The sequence below is a fragment of the Mirounga angustirostris genome, unplaced genomic scaffold (assembly GCF_029215605.1).
Source record: "Mirounga angustirostris isolate CCGP_5_RB_7025 unplaced genomic scaffold, mMirAng1.0.hap1 SCAF_3, whole genome shotgun sequence".
NCBI classification, from domain to species: Eukaryota; Metazoa; Chordata; class Mammalia; order Carnivora; family Phocidae; genus Mirounga; species Mirounga angustirostris.
In genome coordinates, this window is record NW_026991711.1 from 147,969,973 (window position 1) to 147,989,881 (window position 19,909).

At 34.7% G+C, this 19,909-nt stretch overlaps 1 long non-coding RNA gene across 1 annotated transcript in view; it reads right to left on the bottom strand.

Moving 5' to 3' along the window:
* Positions 1 to 3,858: 3,858 nt before the first annotated feature.
* Positions 3,859 to 19,909, bottom strand: part of LOC129045622 (uncharacterized) — a 72,369-nt gene continuing 56,318 nt past the window's right edge. Inside the window, exon 4 of the long non-coding RNA XR_008505595.2 lies at positions 3,859 to 5,027. This is a non-coding gene — a long non-coding RNA (uncharacterized LOC129045622). The remainder of the gene's footprint in view (positions 5,028 to 19,909) is intronic.

Here is a 19,909-nt window from a genome sequence, read left to right on the forward strand (position 1 = left end):
CTACCATCTTGAATCAGATACTCATTTGTTTTTAATGTTATTTTTTCATTGTTTTGACCACTCATTTTTTAATTCATATAAATCTGCGTCTATTTTTTTAGTTTCTGTCTTTTTTGTTTCTATTAGAAAGATTTTGCCCTCCCTAGTAATACATAGTATTTATTATTAAATATAGTTATTTCAAGGTTTTATCAATTTTTTTCTTTCTATATGATGATGAGAAACACAATGGGCAAAAATAAATAAACAAACAATAATCATGGGCACCAACATATGATTTACCTGACTCCACTTGAAGAAAGAATTAGGGGGAATTCTGGAGAGTAGTGTGTAATGAAGAAAGAATAAGACCAGGATGGCATGGACCTGGGTTTTAAGTAGATTATACTATAATGAAAATGCAATTAAAGCATTTATAGGACATCACAGCCCTATAGATCTCCCAACTGGCATGGGTTATAATCAATGTGAATAAATTAAATATTAAGAATCTACATATTTACATCTTCTATCTTGGCATTGCTTCCGGAAGGAAGCTGTTAAGTTAGGAAATGATGGTGCAGACTCCCTGGCTTTACCTGTCATCTGGCTTGGGCTATTACCATCTTGCTGATTTGTTTGATCTTATTCCAAGTTTTTACCAAAACAGATCAAATAAATCCAAAAGAAAAGTCACCATATTGACCATACAGGATTTTTGCCTGGGATTTTGGATTCTGTTAAACTCTCTATGGGAATTTAATGAATGTTCAATTTTACATACTTATGAGATGATTCTTTGTCCAACACTATGAAATCTTTCTAAATTGTCCTTGGGACAAGTCTTTTTTTAAAAGTAAATGGTTAGTTTAATTTATGCATGACACATTAAAAATTTCATGTTATAGTTTTTGTTTAATTACAATTATTATTTAAAGCAGTTTAAGGTTCACAACAAAATTGAGGGGAAGGTACAGAGATTTCCCAAATACCTTCTGTCCCCACACATAGTTTTTTTAAACCTAAGAATCTGTGTTTCTCCTTCTCCACCCCCACTCCACCCCACCCCATCTCCATATAGGAGACCTCATTACATGTATAGTAAGTGGTATACTCAGACTTGCTTTTGATATCTTGCTTCAGTCTTTCTAATTTTATGTTCTTTTGCTTTTTGTCTTTATGTGTTTCATTTTTCCAAAATATAGATTGTTTTGAAGCTTTACTAATTTTTTTTAAGATTTATTTATTTATTTTAGAAGGAGAGGGGGTGAGGGGCATAGGGAGAGAGGGAGAGAGAATCTCAAGCAGATTCCCCACCAAGCATGGAACATATGTGGGGCTCAATATCAAGACCCATGAGATCACAACCTGAGCCAAAACCAAGAGTCAGATGCTCAACTAACTGAGCCACCCAGGTGCCCCTAAGCTTTACTAAATTTGAAAAGAAAACCTTTTATATTATTTAAGCCAACTTGAAACTAAATTCTGCTTATCAGCAATATCATAAATGAAAGAAAATCTATTAGCCAATCCCACAAATAATCTCCAACTGCTTTCTAGACTTTGGTGATATATGCTGGAAAGTTCAGTGCTGATGAGTAACAGTAAAATATCTTCATTTACATTATGCATTTTCTTTATCAAAAATAATAGCTTCTTTGCCATTTATAGTCAATAATTCAACAATTATATAGACATTTAGATCTTCATATTCTCTTTAAATATTGTCAAAGTACGTCATCATTCATTTATTCCTTTATTTTCCCTTTCCTCACCTACTCCTCACATACACTTTGCCCAAAGTGCTCTTCCTTCTCAGTTATCTCTTTTATGAACCTACCTACTACTTAGTTGTACAAGCCAGAAATATGGAAGTTATTTTTGATGCCTTCCTTTTCCTAACTTCAACATTTAATTAATCAATCAGTGAGACCTCTGTATCATTCAAATCCATCTACTTTTCTCCTTTACACTGCTATAGTTCACCATGTTTTCTTGTTTTCTGAGTCTCTGAGGGTTTCTTGAATTACTCCTGCTTACATAATTTCACACAGTGTAGCTATAGAAATTTGTTTTTCTTTCTGGATTATTTTAATCCATAATTAAAATATATTAACCATAAAATAAAGTATTTTCCTAAGTAAACAACCATACAGACTTCATCAATAAAGTGGGTTTATCATGTTGTATTTATGGATTTTATTATATATCTTTTTTATCCTACACAATTGTAAATTTAGATATGAGCTCATTTTGATAGTAATTATTTTTATTAAAGTTGAGGCATCTTGTACAGTAGAATCAAGCATTAATATATGAGAAATGTGCTCAGATAGGCATTTACTAAACATATTTTCAAAACTGTCAAGTAGAATTCATTTCATTCTTTAAAAATTTGTGAATATTTACTTTTTAATATACCATGATAAATTGAAACTGTCATTAGAATTTTGTGATATTTCAGAACCAGTTCCATTGTAGTATTACATTCAGGGATAATTTAGACATAAAGAGAAATATGATATATTTTCTAGATAATTATGCATAATAACTTTGCTCAAAATTTGTAACAAAATAACATTCTAGGAACTAAACTATACAGAATGAGAAGATGAGAGGTGAGAATATAAGAAAAATTATTAATACTGCATATTTCTCTACCTTTAAAAGATTATTATAGATACCATATATTATTAAGAGTTTATTGCTTATGATGTGCTGGCATCAGGGTATAATTCTTAATTATTTAAATTTGCAAGAATAAAAAATAACCTAATATAGCCCACTTTCTATTTAATAATGAGTTGTATTAATTTCCAATTATTTCTTCATATAACTTGTCAAATTGTAATATTGGATATTAACATTGCTATTGCAATTTTGACAGTGTTTGTACATTCTAGCAAGACTATTAATGTTAGATTTTAATAAGCTGAACTTGAAAATCTATTCTGAAGGTACTCCTATAATATTAGGATTAATAAGGGAAAAGCACATTTTTTTATTTTTGTGAATGCTATTTTTAGTGTCCTTTCCTTCAAGTGCAAGTTCTGGGAACTTTCCTTCAAGTAATTTATCTAGGGAAACAGACAAATTTGAGAACTTGGCTTATTAATAAAAGAAGATATTCAAAAATCAGTTTTATTTTTTCCTGATTAACTGAATCTCTACAAGAAATCTAGTTCAACCACAAAAAAATATACCCAAAATGAAGTACCACAGAGAAGGAAATTATAAAGAAAGACAACTCCAGAGGTCACCAGCTTTTTGACAAAGAAGCAATAGCAATTTAACTGAAAAAGAATAGTCTTTTCAACAAATGGAGCTGGAATGCCTGGACAGCATATGCAAAAAAACAAAAACAAAAACAAAAACCAAACAAACAAACAAAAAAAAACAAGAATCTAAACTTTAAACCTTTCCAAAAATTAACTCAACTGGATCATAGACATAAATGTAAAATGCAAAGCTATAAAACTCCTAGGAGAAAGGAGAAAATCGAGCTAACATGGGGTTTGGTGATGACTTCTTAGATACAGCACAAAGTATGATCCATGAAAGACAAAAAATTGATACATTGAAATTTAATAAAATTAAACACTTCTCCACTGTGAAAGACTATTTTAAGAGAATGAAAAGACAGGTCACAGACTGGAAGAAAATATTCATTAAGCACATATCTGATAAAAGACTGCTGTCCAAAATATGCAAAGAACTTAATAATATACAATGTATTCAAAAAAAAACTCATCAATAAGAAAACAAATAACTAAAAAATGAACAAAAGACTTGAACAGACATGTCACCCAAAAAGATACAGATGATAAATATACAAATGAATAGCTGTTCGACATCACATATTATCAGGGAATTGCAAATTTAAAAAATTAAATTCCACTACACACATATTAGAATGATTAAAATCCAAAACACTGACATCAAATCTCGGTGAGGATGTGGAGCAACAGGAACTTCTATTCATTGCTACTGAAAATGCAAGATTGTATAGCCACTCTGAAAAACACTTTGGCAGTGTCTTTCAAAATCAAACACAACAGCCAAACTGTGGAAAGAGCCAAGATGTCCATCAATAGATGAATGGATAAAGAAGATGTGGTATATATATACAATGGAATATTATGCAGCCATCAAAAGGAATGATAGCTTGCCATTTGCAACGACGTGGATAGAACTGGAGGGTGTTATGCTGAGCAAAATAAGTCAATCAGAGAAAGACATGTATCATATGACCTCACTGATATGAGGAATTCTTAATCTCAGGAAAAAAACTGAGGGTTGCTGGAGTGGTGGGGGGTGGAAGGGATGGGGCGGCTGGGTGATAGACATTGGGGAGGGTATGTGCTATGGTGAGCGCTGTGAATTGTGTAAGACTGTTGAATCACAGACCTATACCTCTGAAACAAATAATACAGTATATGTTAAAAAAAGAAGAAGAAGAAGGAGAAGATAGCAAGAGGGGAAGAATGAAGGGCGGGAAATCAGAGGGGGAGACAAACCATGAGAGACTATGGACTCTGAGAAACAAACTGAGGTTTCTAGAGGGGAGGGGGGTGGGAGGATGGGTTAACCTGGTGATGGGTATTAAAGAGGGCACATTCTGTATGGAGCACTGGGTGTTATACACAAACAATGAATCATGGAACACTACCTCAAAAACTAATGATGTAATGTATGGTGATTAACATAATTTAAAAAAAAATCAAACACACTCTTAACCATATGATCCAGCAGTTGTGCTGCTCTATATTTACCCAAATGAACTGAAAATTTTTATCTTCACAAAAGTCTGCACACAAGTATTTATAGCAGCTTTATTCACAATTGTCACCTGATAAAACTGATGAGAGCAAGGGGGAAAGAAACCTGTGGTATAGCAGGTAAACGTAGAAGCTTCTTTTGTATCCCAAGTGTGGCTTCTTGACTGGACCAAGCTGCGATGCAGTATTGATTTGACAGAGCGTGCACTTCAGTGATGTCTGTCTCGAATGGCTCCACATGATTTCTGTACTTCAAAATAAAGCCAGACTCTGGAAACCAAAAAAAAAAAAAAAACAAAACAAAAAAAACAACCAAGATGAACTCCAACAGGTGAATGAATAAACAAACTGTAGTATATTCAGAAAATGGAATACTATTCAGCACTAAAAAGAAATGAGTTACTGAGCCATGAAAAGACATGGGAAAATCTTAAATGGATATTGCTAAGTGAAATAAGCCAATCTGAAAAGCCTACATACATTTCCAACCATATGACATCTGGAAAAGGCAAAATTATGAATACAATAAAAAAATACCGTGGTTTTCAGGGGTTTAGAGGTAGGGAAGAAAGGGACAGAAAAAGGAGGGAGGAAAGGAAGGAGAGATAAAAAGGTGGATTAGGGGGATTTTTAGGGTACCAAATCTATTCCTTATGAGACTATAATGGTGGATACATGTTATACATATGTTAAAAATGATAGAAAGCATAACACAGAGTGAACCTTAATGTAAATTATGTAATTTACTTAATAATAAGGTATCAGTATTGGCTCATCTATGTTAACAAATGTACCATAGTATGCAAGATGTTAATAATAGGGGCAATGGAGTGAGAATGTATTTGGGAATTCTCTACTTTCTGCTCAATTTTTCTGCTCTATATACCTAAATTTGTTCTAAAAAATAAATAAATAAAACCTTTAACCTAAAAATCAGGGAACTGAACAAAGAAGATAAACCAAAGGCCAATAAGCATATGAAAAATATTCATCATCATTAGTCATTAGGAATACTTCAAAACCACAATGAGATACCACTTCATACCCACTAGGATAGCTACTATGAAAAAACAAAAACAAAAGATAAGTATTGGAAAGAGGTGGAGAAATTGAAAGCCTCATACAGCACTGGTGGGAATATGAAATGGTATAGCGTCTGTGGAAAACACTTCAACAATTCTTCACAAAGTTAAACATTGAATATACCATGTGACCCAGCAATAGTGCTTCTAGGTATATATCAAAAATCAATTTGCATCTTTTTTCTTTCACAGTCTTATATTCTTATAGGATTCTTACATTATGCCATATAAAGTAGTTTAATAGTATTTGTGGGTAGACTGTGAAAGAATGTAAATTGTATTCTTCAGAGCAGTGACTAAAAATAAATCAAAGAGATACAGATATGAATCCATAGAGGAGATAGCATGGAACACTAAAATATTTTTTTTCAATAGACAGGGCTAATAGAAAATCAGAGCAAACTGTGAGTCCCAGACACAATATGTCCTAAGACAGTTTCTTCCTTGAGTCTTAATGTCACTTCTTTCAAGATATGTTCAGTTGTCTCAGTTTCCAAAACTGTTGATAATTTTTGGGGTCTATATTAGCTAAAATCTCCACCGCACCTCACTTCTCAAAAAGTCAGGATTCAGCTCCTTTAGATGTTAAGGGAATTTCCTTCTCGATTCAAATAGGCCTTTAGTTAACTCTGAAGTATCTGACTGTTATATACAGTTCATCTAAATCCTATGTATGCTCATCCAATGCTCAGATATTCTTTATTTTTTTTTTTTAGGTTTGCATTTCCATCTACTAAGTATTTTGCTATAATTCTCTAGGATGTTAAGAGGTAAATTTGAAGGTTATTTCTGAGGTACTATGTTAAAACTAATTTCCGTTTAAAATTAACTCATGTTTTTGTTTCTGTTTTTGTGTTGATTCTTTGAATCCTATCACTGTTTTCCTGAGTCTCTGGATCCATGCTTTATATTCCTCTTCATTGTTTGAGAATTTATTCCTGGATATTTGGTCATCCTTTCTCTATCAATTTAACAATTGGATTTAGTTAAAAAAGAGACCTGCCTACAGAAGCTTTAACAAATAAGACTATTTTTCTCATGCAATTAGAAGTCTGGAATAGGAGCTCATTTAGCTGTCAAAAAAAAAAAAAAGCTTCCTTCAATCTTTCAGCATTTGAACACCTGTGACTTTTTTCCCTCATGGTCCAAGAAGGCTATTCTGACTTCAGTCTATCTATGTTTCAGGTATAAAGAAAAGAACAGGATGAAGCCAAAAGTTTTCCCAGAAACTCAGGTCTACTGATTTTACATCTTTCCATCCAGAACTGTAATACATGGCCACACTAGCTGCAAGACAGTCTTGAGGAGGTGAGTATATTTAAATGGACACATGCCTCTCTGGACAAAAAGTATGGGTAGTAAAGAAGGGGGACACTGGAAATCCAGGATATAATTAGTATAGTCAAAATGTTTATTTCAGGGACGCCTGGGTGGCTCAGTCGGTTAAGCGGCTGCCTTCGGCCCAGGTCATGATGCCAGGGTCCTGGGATCGAGTCCCACATCAGGCTCCTTGCTCAGCAGGGAGCCTGCTTCTCCCTCTCTCTCCCTCTGCTTGTGCTCTGTCAAATAAATAAAATCTTTAAAAAAAAAAAGTTTATTTCAATAACTTCTTTCTGGGTTCCTCAGTACAATCAAAATAACAGAATCTCTTTTCATCTATATCAATAGCTTATGCTTTCCAAGGCAAACAAAGCAATCATTTCCACACAGACATTATTCTTTTGTCAAAATCTCTGAAGGTCCACAATGCTCCTGTCTTCCATCTGAGGACATGCATATACTCAATAGTTCTATTGCATTCTCTTTCTTCATGAAACTTCAAGATGATATGAAATCAGAATCTAGAAAATTCAATTTCTGATTCTTTTTCCTCCAGACAATCACATATTGTCCATTTCAGAACCCTCCCCCACAGATCTGAACTGTAAAATCCTTGATCTATATCAAGAATTTATTTAATCTGTCTGTATGCTATATCATGAGAATTTTAAAAACACTATCTTGACTTCTACATAGATATTGCTAATATTCTAAAGTTCTGCTGAAAAAAAGTTGATATATCTTAACAAATTATACAAAATGTGTAATATTTGGTTATTATTTGATTTGTTATTTATCATTCTCCATCAGTCTGAACACCAACTTCTTTTTTCTTTTGGGAGCTGACATAGCAAACTACATCAAAATAAAATAAACTTTTGAATCAAATATTCGCAGGTTTTCTTCTTACAATTTTCTTACCATTTGGCTATTTGTGGCTCTTTATTTTAAATAGGTTTCCCATAATTCATTTTATCTTTTTCTTCACGCATTTCAAAGTGAATGCAAGTGTCGTTATACTTACCCTGAATACTGGAGTATGGACAGAGTTCAATATTTGCTCAAGTTTTTTTTTTATAATATTCACATGCAAAAAAATGCATGAATCTTAAGTGTACATTGGCTGAGTTTTAATGAATGAATATTCCTATGTAACCCAAATCCTTATCAAAGTAGAGAATGTTATCATCAGACATAAATTTCCTTTCCTTCCCTTTCCACTTAGTTCTTACCCACACTCCTTCAAATGTTAGCTTTGCCATGATTTTCCCCCATAAGTGTTTAGTTTTACTTGTTCTACAAACTCATGTAATTGGAATCATTCAATATACATTCTTTAGAGAAAGCTTATTTCACTCAACAAAACATTCTTGAGATTGACCTGCTGTTGTGTATATCATTAATTTGTTCCTTCTCATTGCTGAGTAGCATTCCATTGTGTGAATATACCACATTTGTTTAGCAATTGTCCTATTGCAGGACACTTGGGCTGTTCCCATGGTTTTGGCTATTATGAAATAGAGCTGTTATTAACATTTATCTACACCTATATTTTAAAAATAAGTTTCATTTCTTTTGAATAAAAACCCAGGTGGGGACTGCTAGGTCAAAAAGTAGTTTATTTTTTGGGCGCCTGGGTGGCTCAGTTGGTTAAGCGACTGCCTTCGGCTCAGGTCATGATCCTGGAGACCCGGGATCGAGTCCCGCATCGGGCTCCCTGCTCGGCAGGGAGTCTGCTTCTCCCTCTGACCCTCCTCCCTCTCCTGCTCTCTGTCTCTCATTCTCTCTGTCTTAAATAAATAAATAAAATCTTTAAAAAAAAAAAAAAAAAAAAAAAAGTAGTTTATTTTTACTTAAAAAAAAAAGAAAAAAGAAAAAAGAAAAGCTTCCACATTGTCTTCCAAAGATGTTTCACCATTTTACATTCAACCAACTATATATTGGTTGGTTATTCCAATCAAAAAGCAAATAGGTCTGGTTATTTTACATTCTTGCTGACATTTGATGTTGGCAGTCATTTTAACTGTAGACATTTTGATGGGTGTGTGGTAGATCTCATTGGAGTTTTAAATTGCATTTCCTTAATAACAAATCATCTTGATTTGTGCTGCTTTGAATGTGCTTCGGGTATGCATGGTTTCAAAGTCAGCCAGAGATTTTATCAGAATTTATACATAGAATTTGGAGCTCCTCATCTCTGTATTTTCAGATCTAATATTTCCACTGGATTTTTTATTCCTTTTGCTATTTTCTGCTGATACGTCCTATATTTTCTTTCATTGTAAATATATTTTCCTTTACTTCAATGAACATAGTCAAAATAGTTGTTTAAAGTCTTGGTCTGACAGTTGCAGCATCTGAGTTAATTAGCACTTAACCATTTGTTGATAGTTTTTTATTTGATACTAGATCACATTTTCCTGACTGAATAATTTGATTTTGTTCTAAGCATCATGAATAGTACACTGGGTGCATTCTAGATTCTGTCATTTTGCCTAGAATACAAACGTTTTTGCTTTAGCTTGTTTGACTTAAACTGCCAACTCAGGCCTGCATTGAATGGCAGCTTGGATTTCTGTTTAGTTTCTTAATCGTTGTTTGCAAGTTGCTTTCAATTTGACCTTCATATGCCTTGTTGAGGGATCATTTAGTGACATGGACTGTGTTTATGAAACAATCAGGAATTTTCTCCTGGCTTTCTTTTTTCTCGTGATTCCTTCCCTGCTTTCCAGCAGCTCTGGTTTACTGGGGCTCCTTCATTTGGTTCTTCCAGCTTGAAAGATTTCACATTTTTCTATTAAACTTTTGGAATCTGGTGCTGCCACTTTTGGAACTATGGTGGGAATTATTCCATTTTGATTGATTCTCCTAAGTTTTGCCTCCCCCCACCAAAAAAAAAAAAAAAATTACATACTTTTTTTAAGCTACTGAGCACTAAGGTAGTGTTCTGTCTTCCCACAAAGTTATTAATAACTTACCTGTGTAAGGACTAGTGTCTTAAGATGCTCATTCCTCCAAGCCAAACAACAAATTCTGGAAGAATATGTATAGGCTACTTTTACCATCAGACTAAAACCTTAACATTTAAAGTGTCACAAATATCAGCTAATTATCAAGGAGACTAGCCTATCTAAAAGTATTTTTGTGGACCTTTTTTCTTTCGTTTAACTATATTACTGAACCAGTATCAAATGAATTCAGGACCTTTCTCCTGTATCTCCAATAGTTAACCATTCTATCAGTCCAACCTATTTCAATAGTACCATTTATTTCTACAACTCTTTTTTTTTAAAGATTTTATTTATCTATTTACTTTAGAGATACAGAGAGAGAGTGCAGGCGTGAGCACATGAGTGGGGGCGGCGGGGGCAGCAGAGGGGGGAGGACAGAGAGTGTCTAGCAGACTCCACACTGGGCCCCACATAGGGCTCAATCTCATGACACTGAGATCATGACCTGAGCAGAAAACAAGAGTCAGATGCCCAACTGACTGAGCCATTTTTACAAATCTTATGTTTAGACAAGTATGACATTAAAAAAAGGATATAGGATGCAGGTAAAGGAACTGGAAAAAATGAACATTAACATATGTCTACAATGTACTAAGTATTTTGTTAGAGACGTGAACCCTAAATACCCGGTACTGCCTAAGCTTAACTCAGCTACTGAATTTTTCTACATGGCTCTGATAGCAAAACCTCAGATTTGAACTATGCAGATAGGACTTAAGCAGTATAAGTAAAAGCATGAATTCCATTTACTATACAATTGTCAACTTTAAAAAGTTTTCATACTACTTTAGTATTTCTTAATCGATATAAATTGGAACTTTAAGATATACTTCTGGAGACAGAATGGGAGTCAAAATGGGTTCATAAAATAAGTAAACATATAGAATAATGTCCACATACAAAATTAAAAATTTAAAAAAAATTATTTTCTTCATTTGTACATAATATGGCACCAAGAATAAATATGCCTTAAATTTTACCCAGGTTAATATTTGATGAACCTTTGTCTAACATGCTGATTAAAATCAATTTCAAGTGTCAATTTCTTTCTTTTCATTTTCATATCAAATGGGTTTTATATCTTGTGAATTAATAAAGACATGTCTAATTGAGATTTTAGAAATAATGTAATTAAGTATTATTTAACTTAAATAATATGAATCTTAGGCTCTCTGTGATTATTTCATAAGTATACAACTTTTGTTATATGTATTTTGCAATAAATTTAACTTAAAAATGAAATTATCCTTTTGAACTAATTTTAATACCAGACTGAAAAGTCCTTCTGTTTAGTGAAATTCAATCATTCTTTGTGCTTCAGTCTACTTTCATAAAGCATTTCCATATCCTTACTTCAGATATCATGAGACGTCATTCACTTGGAATTAATCATGTGCCATCTGTGACCTCACTTTCATTAGTGGCATTATTTCTATTTTTCGCACAGTTATGTCCTGTTCCCCTAAATGAACTTAATCTCAGGGAGTTTACATTGTATTTCAAGCTGTTTCTATACAGAGACACACAAAAGACATACACATATATTCTGGTGCCTACATACAAAAATGAAATATACCTCGGTTTAAAAATATGAAATGGGGGCACCTCGGTGGCTCAGTCATTAAGCGTCTGCCTTTGGCTCAAGTTATAAACCCAGGGTCCTGGGATCGAGCCCCGTGTCAGGCTCCCTGCTCAGTGGGAAGCCTGCTTCTCCTTCTCCCACTCCACTTGCTTGTGTTTCTCTCTTGCTGTGTCTCTGTCACATAAATAAATAGTCTTAAAAAAAAAGAAAATATGAAATGTCAATTCTTTTTTCAGTTTGATAGAAAATTTAATAAAAATCTTACATTTCTGAAGATATAAATAACAAGAGCATTCTACAATTCCTAAAGCTTAATTTAACTAGTTATATATATTCTGTCATCCTAAAAATATTTTTCAATTCTTTATTTAAATTCAATTTAGTTAACATACACTGTATTATTAGTTTCAGGGGTAGAATTTAGTGATTCACTGCTCTTTACATCAAGTGTGTTTCTAATGCCCCTGACCCAATTACATCATCCTCACACCTCCCCTCCAGCAGCTATCAGTTTGTTCCGAGAGTTAAGTATCTCTTATTCTTTGTCTTCCTATTTTTATTTTTCATTTTATTCCCCTGTGTTCATGTTTTGTTGCTTAAATTCCACATATGAGTGAAATCATATGGTATTTGCCTTTCTCTGACTTATTTCGCTTAGCATAATACCCTTTAGCTCCATCCACGTCGCTGAAAATGGGAAGATTTCATTCTTTTTGATGGCTGAGTAATATTCCATTGTGTGTGTGTGTGTATGATTATATATGTGTGTGTACATATGGGTATATATATATATATGGTTATATATATATATATATGATAGTGTATAGAAATGAATGAGAAGTGGATATATACCACTTCTCTTTATCCATTCACCTATGGATGGACATCTGGGCTCTCTCCATATTTTACTTATTGTGGACATTTCTGCTATAAACACTGGGAGGTGCATGTGCCCCTTCAAATCACTATATTTGTATCCTTTGGATAAATACCTAGTAGTGCAGTTGCTGGATCATAGGGTATTCTATTTTTAACCTTTGGAGGAACCTCCATACTGTTTTCCAGAGTGGCTGCACCAGTTTGCAATCCCACCAGCAATTTAAGAGGGTTTCCCTTTCTCTACACCCTCACCGACATCTGTTATTTCCTGAGTTATTCATTTTAGCCATTCTGACAGGTGTGAGGTGGTATCTCATTATGATGTCAAGTGATGTTGAGCATGTTTTCATGTGTCGGCTATTTGTATGTATTCTTGGAGAAATGTCTGTTCATGTCTTCTGCCCATTTCTTGACTGGATTTTTTTGATTTTGGGGTGTTGAGTTTGGTAAGTTCTTTATAGATTTTGGATACTAGCCCTTTATCTGATATGACATTTGCAAATATCTTCTCCCATTCTGTAGGTTGCCTTTTAGTTTTGTTGACTTTTTCCTTTGCTATGCAAAAGCTTTTCATCTTAATGAAGTCCCAATAGTTCATTTTGCTCCTGTTTCCCTTGCTTTGGAGATATGTCTACCAAGAAGTTGTTGCAGCCTAGGTAAAAGTGCTTCCTGCTTGTGTTCTCCTCTAGGATTTTGATGGTTTCTAGTCCCACACGTAGGCTTTCATCCATTCTGAGTTTCTTTTTGTGTACATGTAAGAAAGTTGTCCAATTTCATTCTTATGCATATGGCTGTCCAATTTTCCCAACACCATTTGTTGAAGAGATTGTCTTTTTTCCATTGGAGATTACTGCCTGCTTTGTCAAAGATTAGATCAAAGATTAGATCTTTGTCAAAGACCATAGAGTTGTGCTCCATTTCTGGATTCTCTATTGTGTTCCATTGATCCAGGTGTCTGTTATTGTGCCAGTACCATGCTGTATTGATGATTACAGCTTTGCAATAGAGCTTGAGGTCTGGGATTGTGATGCCACCAGCTTTGGTTTTGTTTTTCAACATTCCTTTGGCTATTCGGTGTCTTTTCTGGTTCCATACAAATTTCAGGGTGGTTTCTTCCAGCTCTGTGACAAACGCTCATGGTATTTTGATAGGGATTGCATTGAATGTGTAGATTACTTTGGGTAGCATGGACATTTTAACAATATTTGTTCTTCCAATCCATGAGCACGGGATGTTTTTCCATTTCTTTGTGTCTTCTTCAATTTCATTCATAGGTGTTCTATAGTTTTGAGAGTACAGATCCTTTATCTCTTTGGTTAGGCTTATTCCTAGGTATCTCATGGCTTTTAGTGCAATTGTAAATGGCATCAATTCCTTGATTTCTCTTTCTTCTGTTTCACTGATAGTGCATAGAAATGCAATGGACTTCTGTGCATTGATTTTATATCCTGTGACTTTATTCCTCTATGAGTTCTAGCAATTTTGCGGTAGAGCCTTTTGGGTTTTCTACACAGAGTATCATGTCGTCTGTGAAATGTAAAAGTCTGACTTCTTCCTTGCCATTTTGGATGCCTTTTATTTCTTTTTGTTGTCTGATTGCTGAGGCTAGAACTTCTAGTACTATATTGAACAACAGTGGTAAGAGTAGACATCCCTGTCATGTTCCTGACCTTAGGGGAAAAGCTCTCAGGTTTTCCCCATTGAGGATGATATTTGCTGTGGGTCTTTTGTATATGGCTTTTATGATATTGAGGTATGTTCCCTCTATCCCTACTTTGTTGAGGTTTTTTTAATCAAGAGAGGATGCTATATTTTGTCAATTACTTTTTCTGCATCTATTGAGGAGGATCATATGGTTCTTGTCCTTTCTTTTATTAATGTAGTGTATCACATTGATTGATTTGAGGATGTTGAACCACCCTTGCATCCGAGGCATAAATTCCACTTGGGCATGGTGAATAATCCTTTTATTGTACTGTTGGATCCTACTGACTAGTATCTTGGTGAGAATTTTGGCATCCATGTTCATCAGGGATTTTGGTCTGTAATTTTCCTTTTTGTTGGGCTCTTTGTCTGATTTTGGGATCAAAGTAATGCTGGCCTCAGAGAAAGAGTTTGGAAGTTTCCTTCCATTTCTATTTTTTTAAACAGTTTCAGAAGAATAGGTATTAATTCTTCTTTAAATGTTTGGTGGAATTCCCCAGAAGCCATCCAGCCCTGGACTCTTGTTTGTTGGAAGATTTTTTGATTACTGCTTCAATTTCTTTGCTAGTTATGGGTCTGTTCAGGTTTTCTATTTCTTCCTGTTTCAGTTTGGTAGTTCATATATATCTAGGAATGTATCCATTTCTTCTCGATTACCTAATTTGTTGGCCATATAATTGCTCATAATATTCTCTTTTCTTTCTTTTAAGATTTTATTTATTTGCCAGGGAGAAAGAGAGAGCCTGAGAGTTCAAAAGCAGGGGGAGCAGCAGACAGAGGGAGAACCAGCCTCCCCACTGAGCAAGGAGCCTGTTTGGGGACTCAATCCTAGGACCATGGGATCATGACCTGAGCTGAAGACAGACACTTAATCAACTGAGCCAACCAGGCATCCTGCTCATACTGTTCTCTTATAATTGTTTGTATTCCTTCAGTTTTGGTTGTGATCTCTTCTCTTTCATTCATGATTTTATTTATTGGCATTCTTTCTCTTTTCCTTTGGATAAGTCTGGCTTGGGATTTACCAATCTTTTAATTCTTTCAAAGAACCAGCTCCTAGTTTCACTGATCTGTTCTACTGCTCTTTTTTATTTATATATCATTGATTTCTGCTCTAATCTTCATTATTTCTCTTATCCTGCTGGGTTTAGGCTTTATTAACTGTTCTTTTTCCAGCTCCTCTCGTGTAAGGTTAGGTTGTGTATTTGAGACTTGTTTTTTGAGGAAGGCCTGTATTGCTATATATTTCCCTCTCAGGAACACCTTTGCTGCCTTCCAACGGTCTTAAACTGTCCTGTTTTCTTTTTCATTTGCTTCAATGTATTTTTTTAAAATTATTCTTCAATTTCTTGGTTAACCCATTCATTCTTTAGTAGGATGCTCTTTAATCTCCATGTATTTGTGGTCCTTCCAATTTTTTCTTGTGCTTGAGTTCAGGTTTTAAAGCCTTGTGTTCTGAAAATATTCATGTTATGATCTCAGTCTTTTTGTACCAGCTGAGACCTAATTTGTGACTCAGTATGTGATATATTCTGGAGAATATTCCATGTGCACTCAAGAAGAATGTGTATTCTGCTGCTTTTGGATAAAATGATTTAAATATATCTGTGAAGTCCATCTGGTCCAGCGTGTCATTCAAAGCCCTTGTTTCCTTGTTGATCTTCTGCTTAGATGATTTTCCTTTGCTGTGAGTGGGATATTAAAGTCCCCTACTAATAATGTATTATTATCAATGAGTTTCTTTAAGCTTGTTATTAATTGGCTTATATATTTGGCTGCTCCCAAGTTAGGGGCATAAATATTTATAATTATTAGATTCTTGTTGGATATACCCTTTAATTCTGATATAGTGTCCTTCCTCATCTCTTCTTACAGTCTTTGGTTTAAAATCTAGTTTGTCTGATAATAAGGTGGCTACTTCAGCTTTCTTTTGATGTTCATTGGCATGATAAATTGTTCTCTACCCCATCACTTTCAATCTGGAGGTGTCTTTGGGTCTAAAATTAGTCTCTTGTAAGCAGCATATTGATAGGTCTTGTTTTTTTATCCATTCTGATACCCTGTGTCTTTTGATTGGAGCATTTAATCCTTGTACATTCAGAGTAATTATTGAATGATATAAATTTAATGCCATCGTATTACCTATAAAGTTGCTGTTCCTGTAGATTGTCTCTGTTCCTTTCTGTCTTTGTTACTTTTGGACTCTCTCTCCACTCATGGATCACCTTTAATATTTCTTGCAGGGCTGGTTTAGTGTTCGCAAATTCCTTTAGTTTTTGTTTGTCCTGGAAACTCTTTATCTCTCCTTCTATTCTGAATGAGCCCTGGTGGATAAAGTATTCGTGGCTGCATATTTTTCCCATTTAGCACATTGAATATATCATGCCAGTCCTTTCTGGCCTGCCAGGTCTCTGTGGACAGATCTGTTGCCAACCTTATGCATCTACCCTTGTAGGTTAAGGACTTCTTGTCCTGAGATGCTTTTAGGATTTTCTCTTTATCTTTAAAATTTGCAAGCTTCACTATTATATGTCAAGGTGTTGACCTATTTTTATTGATTGTGAGGGGGGGGTTCTCTGTGCCTCCTGGACTTGAATGCATGTTTCCTTGAATGCAATTTCCTAGGGAAATTCTCAGCTATATTTTGTTCAAGTAACCCTTAGCCCCTTTGTCCCACTCTTCATTTTCTGGGACCCCAATTATACAGATACTATTTTGCTTTATGGAATCGCTGAGTTCTCTAAGTTTCCCTTCATGATCTAATATTTTCTTTCTCTCTTTTCACTTTCCTTATTTTCCATCATTTTATCTTCTATATCACTGATTCACTATTCTGATTTGTTCATTCTTGGTTTTATAGCCTCCACTTGGTATGGCATCTTGGTAATAGCATTTTTAATTTCTGCCTGACTAGATTTTAGTTCTTTTAATTCTACAGTAAGGAATTCTCTAATGTCTTCTATGCTTTTTTCAAGCCCAGCTACTATTTTTATAATCATTGTTTTAAATTCTAGTTCAGGCATCTTACTTATATCTGTATGGATTAAATCCCTAGCTGTGAGTACTACCTCCTATTCTTTCTTTTGGGGTGAATTTGTCCATCTTGTCATTTTGTGCAGAAAAGGAAAGAAGAGAGAAAAAACAACAATAACAATGACAATGGAAAAAATAAAACAAACAATAACAAAAACAAAATGAAACAATAACAAAAACCAAAACAAAACTAGATCCAGTGTGTGTTTCGGTCTGCTTGTTAAAAGAAACTAGATTCCAAAACAAGAAAGATTTCTTTCTTTTAACGAGCAGACCAAACATATATATTATAAAACACAATGAAAGGAAAAAAAATAAGTATATATAACATATATAAAAATATAAATTAAAAAAATATATAAAAATGAAATTTAAAAATAAAGAAGAATTTAAAAATAAGAAAATTACTGAAAGTGTAACACTTAAAGATTAAAGAATAGGGTGCCTGGGTGGCTCAGTTGGTTGAGCGACTGCCTTCGGCTCAGGTCATGATCCTGGAGTCCCGGGATCGAGTCCCGCATCGGGCTGCCTGCTCGGCAGGGAGTCTGCTTCTCCCTCTGACCCTCCTCCCTCTCATGCTCTCTGTCTCTCATTCTCTCTGTCTCAAATAAATAAATAAAATCTTTAAAAAAAAAAAAAAAAAGATTAAAGAATAAAAAAGAAAGAATACTATGTACTGTTTTACCCCCAAGAGCTGAAGCTTTGCAGTTGTCTATGATCAGTAAACTAACTCAGTGTGAGCCAGTTGTTCCTTCTGGTCTTCTGGGGCCTGTTGCACTGATTCCCAGGTGCACTTGCCCTATTGCAAATGTGCTTCCCTTGCCAGGAAGTTACGTTCAATGTAAGCGGCTCCAATTCCACTATGTGGTGCTGTTTTGCACCCCCCACTCTTCAGTGAGCCCCCACAGAAATGCAGTTGATCACTCTTGTCTCTCTGGTTTCCATCAGAACTCTGTTTGCCCTGCCCGTGACCAAGCATTTTTTATCTCAGGCACACGCCTGAGTTTCAAAACTCCAAATTTTATAGACTCCTGTGGAGTGGATCCATGCAATTCCTTCCAGTGGAGGGGGTGGTCTTGACATGCTTCTGCCTTTTGCTGGACTCCTGGCAGGAAAGTGGTTGCACAACCATGCAGTGGTTCGAAGTTTATGGCAACACAAAGCAGAAAGATGGCACCTAGACTCACTATTTTCAGCTGGCCTCCCCACGCTTATGCCTGGGAACTCGGCCACACGCAGGCACCCCCATTACTCTTATGACCCTGGGGATCCTGAGACCACCCTGTCACACCTGGGATTCCACCCTGCTTTGCCAACCTGAGCACATGTAAGCCAAGAAATCTCCCACTGTAGCAGACTTCTAAAAGTTCTGATTTTTGCACTCCACTGCTTATAATACTTTGCAGTAGCCTCCTTAAGCAGGCTCCTTCACCTCCATATCCTCAGATATATCAGCCCAGATTCAAATCTCCACACCTCCTACCTTCTAAAAAGTGGTCACTTTTCTACTTGTAGATTTGCAGCATTTGTGTTCTTAGACCACTGATTGATTTCTTAGGTGTTCAGAACGATGTGATAACTATCTAGCTATATTGGAGGGATGAGACAAACTTAGGGTCCCCTACTCCTCTGCCATCTTAACTTCTCCCCCTGTCATTCTAAAATTTTAATGTGTATATACCTTAGGTTGTTAGTTGGTGCGGGTTTTTTGTGGGTTTTTGTTGTTGTTTTTAAAAAGAATTTTGACATGTTACATCTTGTAAATTCAAGGTACTTTAGTACATTTATATATTGTATTGCCACTGAAGTAATGTCTACCACATCATTATAGTACAATGTTATTGTCTATATTCATACTTGCATCAGATCTCTATGGCTTATACTCTTAAACACCATTAATTTAATACCCTCACACTACATCCCCTGGTAAAGACCATTTTACTTTTTTTTTTTTTACAAGTTGGACTTTTTTAGATTCCACATATAAATGATATCATACAGTATTTGTCTTTCTCTGTCTCACTTATCTTGCTTTGCATGATGTGCTCAAGGTCAGTCCATCCATGTTGTCATAAATGGTAGATTTCCATTTTTTTATGGTTGAATAATATCCTATTGTATATAACATACCTTCTTTATCCATTCATCCATCAGTGAACAGTTAGGTTAAGCTTAATTTGTTCTTCTTTTTCTATTTCTTTGAAGTATAAAGTTAGGTGATTTATTTGATATTTTTCTAATTTTTTTTAAATTTTATTATGTTACGTTAATCACCATACATTACATCATTAGTTTTTGATGTAGTGTTCCATGATTCATTGTTTGTGTATAACACCCAGTGCTCCATTCAATACATGCCCTCTTTAATACCCATCACCAGGTTAGTATATATATCAAAATTGCTATAAAATTCCTTCTCAGAACCTTTTTTGCTGCATGCCACAAAGTTTGATATGTTGTATTTTCATTTTCATTTATTTCAAGATAATTTTATTTCCCTTTTGATTTCTTCTCTTATCCATTAGTTGTTTAGAAGTGTAT